This window comes from Cololabis saira, chromosome 4 (assembly GCF_033807715.1).
Source record: "Cololabis saira isolate AMF1-May2022 chromosome 4, fColSai1.1, whole genome shotgun sequence".
NCBI lineage: Eukaryota > Metazoa > Chordata > Actinopteri > Beloniformes > Belonidae > Cololabis > Cololabis saira.
In genome coordinates, this window is record NC_084590.1 from 36,701,137 (window position 1) to 36,710,022 (window position 8,886).

At 42.5% G+C, this 8,886-nt stretch overlaps 1 pseudogene; it reads right to left on the reverse strand.

Annotated features, from left to right (window-relative positions):
• Window positions 1-220: 220 nt before the first annotated feature.
• LOC133442555 (odorant receptor 131-2-like) lies at window positions 221-8,886 on the reverse strand (annotated as a pseudogene).

The window sequence follows — 8,886 nt, forward strand, 5'->3', positions numbered from 1 at the left end:
CAGTCCGAGGCAGACTCGTTTCTCTCTCTTCTTCCAACTCTGGAAAGAAAGGGGAGAGTAGCTGCAGTGGCACCTCACGCCGGCTCACTAGTGCCTGACCACGGAGCCTCTACACGCTGCCTGGCTGCGCACGGGGGCCGGTTCCGTCTGTCAGAATCGCGGCTCGTCCGTCTGTGTCGCCGGGCTGCAGGGGGGCTTCACGGGTCCAAAGCTGGAGCTCCTATGGCGGATTCTGGTCCACGCTGGCGATCACCCCTGGAACGGCACGGTTCCTGGTGTAGGAGAGTGCTCAAAGAAAAAGAGGGGGTATAAAGGCAGAGAGAGTCAAGAGTGCGCCACACTCGGATCAGGGCTTACGCTTGGCCGGTCAATCTGGTTCAAGCGCCCCCCCCCCCCACAGCTCTCAGGAATAGTGGGAAGACGCGGTCCAGGTGCGCTGGCCGACAGGATAGGTCTGTCCTGCTCGGCTGGGCTGGGCGAAAGAGCATGAGAGCTGGGGCAGAACTGAGATTTTGCGCTCTGTGGGCTGCGTGACGTCATCTGCGCCTGGCCAGTGATTGGACGCGCGCCCTTCAGGCGCCGCCCCCAAGGCACGTTGGTCTTTGTAGTTCTTCACAAAGCGTCCATTTTAAGAGGCATTTCAAAGCTGATTTCAGGCCGGGGTTGAGCTGGCTTTAAAGTCGAATACACATATTCACAAAATGTTCATAAACATTCATAAGAGTTCACATGATCACATGACGTAGCACAACAGACGGATGAAAAAAAGTGAGGAGGAAGAAAAGGGAAAACTTTTCTGGATACTAATAAATTGCCTGCATTTTTCAGGTTTTCCCCATTTTTTCGGGTGTATTTTTTTTAGCAAAATGCTAGCAATATGGGCCTGCCACTACTTGGCATGCCCATAAGGGTGCGAATATACTTTCTGTTCAGGACGCGTACACATCATGGCCGCCACACGTATCCTGCATTCGTTTGACGCGTCGACAGGCACGTTCTCCAAAAGACACTTAAAGCGTCTACAGTTCTCGCTCTGCCTGCGAGTGGTGCTGGTCCCGGTCCGAGCAACAGCTGACAAGTGACTTAATGCGGAGGTCGGAAACGTGAGGACTGTTTTGAAGAGAGGCAAAGCAGGTTTTATCCTCACATTTATGATGTGACATCGCCGCTGCACAGTGACAAACATGTGTGTCAAAACAGTGGGCAGCAGATCAACACAGTCCTGGTTGCAGATAGAGTCATGTTTGTTATGTCCGTGCTCGTCAGAAGATGCTGCTTACTGCTCCCAATCGGTTACCGCCAGTGTGCTCTCCTCGCGTACTACACGAGCGACGTTGCAGTTGGTTGTGAACGCGAACGGACGCAAACGCAGGCTCAAACAGCAAGTATATCCGCCCCTTAACAAGGCAGTTGGAGGGTACAAAAAGTGTTCCAACAAAGCAAGCAAGGCTGCTGCATGCTCTGCAAACATTATTCACAGTCTCAGCAGTCCATGTGGCGCAGACATAATGTCAATAGAATAGTTTCTAAACTAGCTCATTAGAGGATGGGGCAATGGGTACTACCTGGACAAATCAACACAGACAGGCCACATATAAACAAACAACCATACATGCTCACATTTTTGGGCAATTTCAGAATATTCAGTCAACGTGGTCTTTTGGACTGTGGGCGGAAGACAGAATATGCAGAGAAAACAAAGAAAAGAAAAAGCAAACTCCTGCCGGGCACAGGAGTCAGACCTACTGTGAGGCAACAGCCCCAACCACTAACCCGCCATGCTGCCCGGATGACATACTTGTTTGAAGAAAAAACAAGAGATATTTTGCTTATTTTGTTGTGGCTGCAGAGCAGAGGTATGAAGACTGAGGTGATTGTGATGCGATTCCTGAAATCCAAACTCTTATTTTTAAAGCAGACATTAATATAGAATTCCATTTGCCTTAGAATGTTCTCTAAAGCTCTCCTTGATTTTCCGAATGCTATGTTGATTGACAAACTCTTCAAGTCTTCCCTGTTTTCTAAAATTTTTGAGGTGAGATCGGAAATGCCCAGGGACCTCATTTATAAAAGAGTGTGTAGGATTCATAATAAAAGTTTACGTGCGCTCAAAAGCCGAAAATGGCGTGCGCACAAAAAATCCTGATTTATAAAACCGTGTGCATGCACACTTGCACGCAATGTTCGCTTTATAAATCACAGTCCAGCTGGAACGTTGCACACGTGAATTCGCCTCATACCCCGCCCTCTACATGCCCTGTATGTTTTTACCATGTATGGGCAATGCAAATTACTTCATGACTGTATTTGCATATGAATGAGCCTGCTGAGCATGCGCAGCGGCTTCCTGCAGCCTGTTTCTGCTGCGCGTCAGGATGAATGAGACGTGTCGAGCCAGGCCACCGTGCCACTAAATTTCACGGAGACCGAGATCGAGATGTTGTGGATGAGGTGGAGACCAGGAAAACGACATTATTTGGTGGTCACAGTAGTGGCATCACTAACAAAAATAAAGCGAGTGAGTTGCCTGCCAGAATCTGATTTCTGGCCGCGGGAGCGCGCACAGCAGCCCGTTGAGCGATAACGCTAAAACGTCAGATTTTCAGATTATGAAGCTCAAGAATGAGATCAAGTCATATTTAGGAAGAAACAACCTTTCATTAACAGTATTTGGCCTTCAATCAATTTCTGGCAGGTAAAAAGACCCATTTTCAGGGGAGAAATCAGATTCTGGCAGGCAATCACTTTTTGGCATGACACCGGCACGGCGTGTCCTGCACCGCGGCTGCAGCACCAGCAGCACCAGAGCGTCCTGAGTGACACTGTGCTTCAAAACACAGAGGGACACAATCGGCGCTATTATATTATAAGTCTGATATGTGATGACATTAAAAGTATGACATGAATCTGACTTCATTCACCGCCTGCGTCGCCAGTTCCCCATATCTTCAAAATGTTTGTGCGCTAGGGTCAGGGTTGGCGTAAAGATACGCACATTTTTCTGTTAGTTTTTTTTTGTAATCCCAACCTTTGCATAGAAGGTGGCGTGCGCATCTTTCAAGCCCTGTTTTGGGCGCACGCAAGCTTTATAAATGAGGCCCCAGGTCTGCGCCTCCCCATAATGTGATGCTTGCAGTTTTTGGATTGCCTGTAATCAGTACAAATATTGTGTAGAAATGGTAAATAAATAAAGAAATAGAATAGATTTAAAACGTTCCAGAATGCCTATCTTCATATTATTTTAGATATAGATGTGATGTGTCTGTATCTAAAGTTTGTTTTGCAATTAAAGTTTTTTTTGTTGTCATTGCGTGTGCACTCAGAGAGTAGTGGGATTACTCTTTATTGGTTGGGGTTTGTTTATCTCCATATGGATTTACACTTCACACTTCCTAATGAGTCAGTTATCATGATTATGTTACGGCTAATGAACACCTGAGAAACTCATTAAAGGTGATGGTTTGGTTCATTTATTATTAATATTATATCCCAACAGATTTTGACTGTGAGAGATGATGTATTACGCAACAAAGAAAACCTTGTTAGACAACTTTGTTTGTGATAAATGTTTCAATAATACTTGTAATATGTTTTTTTTCATTTTACAATAATCATTTCAAATGACTTGTTTGGTAGGAGCAGTATGTAACATATTCTTCTTTCATAAAACGTGTAAACCATCATAGTATAAAACTAAAGAATGTATCTTTGCCCCATGATATTTATAAATGATGGCAGCTTACGTAGATTCAGTTAAATTAAATTGAATGCCTTTACAGGTGCACACAATAAATGCAGTACATAAATAAAAGAGACATGTAAACTGCAGTAATAATAAAATAAAGTGCAGTAACTGAAATGAAGTGCAAGTATTGATGTGCAAGAAATGGCAGTGGGTGACTTTTATTATTTTGGTTTAATTGTTGTTGCTGAATCATATTTGTTCGATTAAATTATTGCATCTAGGAAGAAGTGATTTTTAAATCTGGTAGTGCTGGATTTTATAAACCTCTAACGCCTACCAGAGAGTAATCAAAACAACAAGGACTAGCTCACATACTGTAGTGCACAGAAGTAACGTTAATGCTTTCTCTCGGACTGTTTAATCTGTGTGACATCCCTTGCATTTGTCAAACATCTAGACAGTTATTGCAGGCAGTTCCAGGGAAATTGAGAGTACGTGATGACAATCACGTCTCCAAATCAAAGCTTTTGTGCTGTTAGCCAGAAGTGTCTCACTTAGGTGGGTCCAAATGGCATGGCTGCTGCCAATGAAGCGTTAGTGGAAACTGCAGCGCTCGTATGTAGCCCTCCTCATGTGAAGACCTACTCAGGTTAAAATGAGCGAGTCTACTTGGATGAGTGCACCGTGCAAGGCAATGTAGCATGAATCCAGTCAATACCTGCTATCAACAGCGTGCACAGACAATTCTGCTGTCAGACTGCAAGAAATCTCTTCTTATTTCGGGTTGCTACAAAAAACCACACCCACCCATACTAATTTCAACTTTCCCCACCTTCAAGCTAACTCGGCCAAAGTACTTGTTATCTCTGCCCACCATTTGATCAAAAACATTTACATAAATATCACCTTTACCACTGTTTCTCTTGCCAATATTTAAAAAAAAAACTTCTTATGATTTATGACCAGTATCGACCAGTACATGTCTCCTGATCCTGACACTTTGTTCTCTGCAACATATGAAAAATAAGACCTTACCTGACTCATTATACTGGTCGACCCTTAGTGTAGTCCATGGTTATGTCCTGCCTCTACTACTGCAATGCCATCCTTGCTGGCCTACAAGGTCCAGAACATGGTGGTGAAGCTGGTCTAGTAATCCACCCAAAAGGGCACATATCACACTTCTGTTCTTGAACTTCCACTGGCTATCTGTGGCAGCTTGAATCAGACACAAGTCGCTGACACTCACTTACAAAGTGACTTTGCGGTTATGCCCTGCTTGCCTAAGCTCAATGTAAAGGCTTGTGCCCCTTTCCAAACTGGCCTTGCTCTCAATCTACACTGGGAGATGTCAGTCAAGGTTGTTTTTTCACATGATTTCCCAATGGTGGAACAAGCTACCAGTTGCTCCTGGTCATAATTGAAAACCATTCCAGATCCTAAATACAGCAAGTTTTTCAGATGTATCCAATGTGAAATACAAAATATAAGTATACATACAAAGAGACAAAATCTAATTTCATATACATAAGTATATAAGTATGTTTAAAATCCTCAAATGTGTTCTTGCTCCACCCATTTCATCGAGGATGCATCCAGTGGAGACCTAAAACTGGTTTTGCATATTGGACTGTAAAGTATATTTAAGATACTTTCATGTAAAAATATATTTGTTATGATTTCATATTTATGCTTAAGTTACCAAGAATTTCCTTCAACCGTTTCTGAGTTTTTTTTTGTTGTTTTTTGCTTCAGCCAAACTTTGTAACACAGCTGAAATACGAAAGTATTTTCCAGAGGGGTTTCTGGTCCTTTTTGACTCAGATGAATGTTCAGTGTTTATTTCACGGTTAAACTGCAAATGTTTTTGAATGTGTCAACTAGTTAGCTGAGCTGCAATCCTATTAAATACACAACCTTGATTTGAATTGCAGAAACCAATCTGTGTCCCCTTAAGTGCTTTGTCTGCAATTGACTTACCTAATACACAAATCCAAATCTGGCACATGTTGCGAATGAAATTGAGAATTGACATGATTAAAAATTAAAAATTAAAAATAAAATATATATATATATATATATATATATATATATACACACACACATGTAGGCCCAATCTCAATTCTCCCCCTACTTTTCTTCACTCGCCCTTCTTTTCTTCACTCGACCTTCTTTTCTTCCCTACCCCCTAAAAAAGAAGAGGGAGATTTTAGGGCACTTTAGATCTAGGGCACTTGGCCCAGGTGCCTGTCCCAATTCTCCCCCTACCCCTCGTTTTCATCCCTAACCTGATCAGGAAGCTGAGAGCCAAAAGCCGTTTTCATTTCAGCTGTAGCGCTGTTAATATGCCACTTTATTAAGTTTTAATATTTTTTCAGGCGTAAAAGTAACCTTTAAGATCCCCAACCTGGGCTCAGTTTATCCAAATAACGCTTGTTAAGAAATTTGACTCGACGTTTTCGGAGATGAGAAGAGCCGCCGGCCCAGGGGAGCAGCCTCAGCTCACAGCCCGAAAACAGACGTGATCGCTGGGTGGACCCACGCCGTCTGCCCCGGGAGAGAAACCTGCAGCTCTGTTGAGAATTACGCTGGCTGAAATAAATCATTTAGGAAGATGTTGGTTTAATAGATGAAATCTAACAGTTGTAGCTACAATTTGCTCTGAAAATTTCGAGATTTCTGCCTGCCCGCTCCGGAGCTTATGGTTAAAAAAAATCTGAATATTCTTTCTTACTAGTTATTGAATGACTTACAGAGAGCATAGGGTTTCAGTGCAAGTAAAAAGGCTTTGTCCCTGAGGCCATAGATGAGGGGACTTAGACATTTTGAAACAAGACTGAACATTACATAGTTGAAATACCTGATGCCTACATATAAGTTATAATCAATTTGAAGAATAGCAGCTTCTATAAAAGGGCACCAAAGATAGATGAAACAGAGCAGCAGCTGGAAAGCATGCAGAGACACAGTTCTGAGCCCTTTCCGTGACGACTGTGGCCACTTTCATTATCTGAACATAGGAGAAAACGATGACAATGCACATAATCAAAAAATAAAACTGACTAATAGCTGATCTAAGATGGACGTGCCATCTGTACAACATGAACATATCCACAGAGCAGACCTTGTATTGTTCGAAGAAGGTATGAGTGACAGATAAAGAGAGGACAAACAGAAGCACAATGCAGGGTATGAGGCTGAGCCCATGAATAATGACGATGCTCTGCACAGCCATGCGGTGCACAGCTGTGCGTGACGCAGCGGCATGTAAATGGCCACATAGCGCTCGAGAGTCATCACTGTCAGCGTGACTGGTGTGACAAAATTGTACAAAGATACCACTATAAACACAACAAGACACGACCGCATTTGCATAGTGAGACGGAGCTTAAGATGAGCAACACATTTGAGATGATTAAATTAACACACTGAGACAGTAATGTATTGGCAAATAAAAGGTAACGCATATTTGTGTAGAAAATGCCCTTCATAAAAAAGGTTGTGATCAACATAAAGTTTACAAAAAGAAGAAGTATGATCAAAACCTGAACAAGAATCACCTGATCATTTACCTTTCGCAGTGAGAATTTACCAATGTCAAGTGAGCTTTTGTTATTCATTAAAAACTTGGAAAAGAAAAAGGAAAGGAAAGAAAAACTTTATACAGAGTATCAAATATCACCTGTTGTTCTGTAACCTATCTTGGGAATCTGAAAAGAGCAAGATCATTCCTGTTTTCAAAACCCCCTTATGGAGACAAAGCATGAACTCTGCTGTGCTTATATTCAGGTGGAATAAAAAACAATGCCGTTATCGCAACACACCTCTGAAGCAGCCTCTTCAGCCACTTGTAATTTAATCATACAGACACCCCTTTTGTGACCAATAACAAGATTAAGGTTTCTTTCATTCGCAGTGCAACACAGAGTAAATCCAAGTCCAGCAAACTATTACAAGATTTTCACAGAAATTGACTCATTACCACTGGTCTCCTAGACTTGATGAAATGACTAAAATACAGTATTCATCGGAAAATGAGTTTGATTTTACATTCTTTTAAAAGCATATCTAATATTTCTCCCGTCTGATCAGCCAAAGAAGAAAGACATTTTTCAAAAGTGGATTAAAACCACATAAGTTGTTTCAAGTGTGATCCAGATCACATTTGCACATCCCCATCTGGACAATATGAAGTCTCCAAGATTTCAGAAAGTCTTTTGTGTCATTTGTAACGTGACACAAACAGCAATCATGTCTACCACAGTGACAGGTTTTCTGCCATACATTACCTTTTGCTTCCCCAGCTAACCTACCTGGACCATGAACCCTATTTTATTGACACAGGTAGCAGCCCAAAAAAGTAGTTCATAGAAGCATTCTCCATCTCTGTTGCTTTCTTGTGACTTGCAGATCATTTGCACCCATTTTGGTTTGTGTACATTCTTCGTATAGAGGCCTGGAAGTCTGAGGGTTCGAGGTAGGACTTTTGCTCTTCTTAGGACTGTACACTTCTGGACCGAGATTTCAGATTTTGTTCCTGGGATCTGCTGGAGCCATTCTCTTAGTTTGGAGGTCACATCTGCTAGTGCCCCAGCTACCACTGACCCCACTGTTGCCTTCATTTTTCGCATCTTTTTCCATCTCTTTTTCAACCCTTGATATTTCTCCACATTTTTGTGTTCCTTTTTCTTGGTATTGCTGTCACTTGGGATCGCTACATATTTATCACTACTATTTTCTTCTGGAGTTTATCAACCATCACCTGTTCCAATTGCTCTTTTATTCTACACCACTCCTGGAGGTATCTCCTGCCTTTTCTTTGGGGCTTCCGACCCATACTCATAGATGTTCCTGTACACTGTTCCAGCTCTTGGGTTATGGCGTTCCAGGATTCAGACAAACGTTTTCTAGCCACCGGTAGGACCTATCAGTGTTATCCACTTCCTCAGTCTCAGTGCAGTTCACTGGCTTCTCTTTTCATGATGGTTCCTCTTCCATCTCTTCTTCCTCCTCCCTAGATTTCTGCTGCCTGACATTCACTTAGTAGTTTATTTGCCGGGGCCATTTTTTTAATGTATTTCTGGATGTTTGTTGTTTCATACTGAATAGTGACTTTGATGCTCACTAATACCCCGGCCTCCCTTCTTCTGCTTCATGTCGAGCCGCATGGTGTCGGACTTGCAGTGAAACCCTCCATGCAT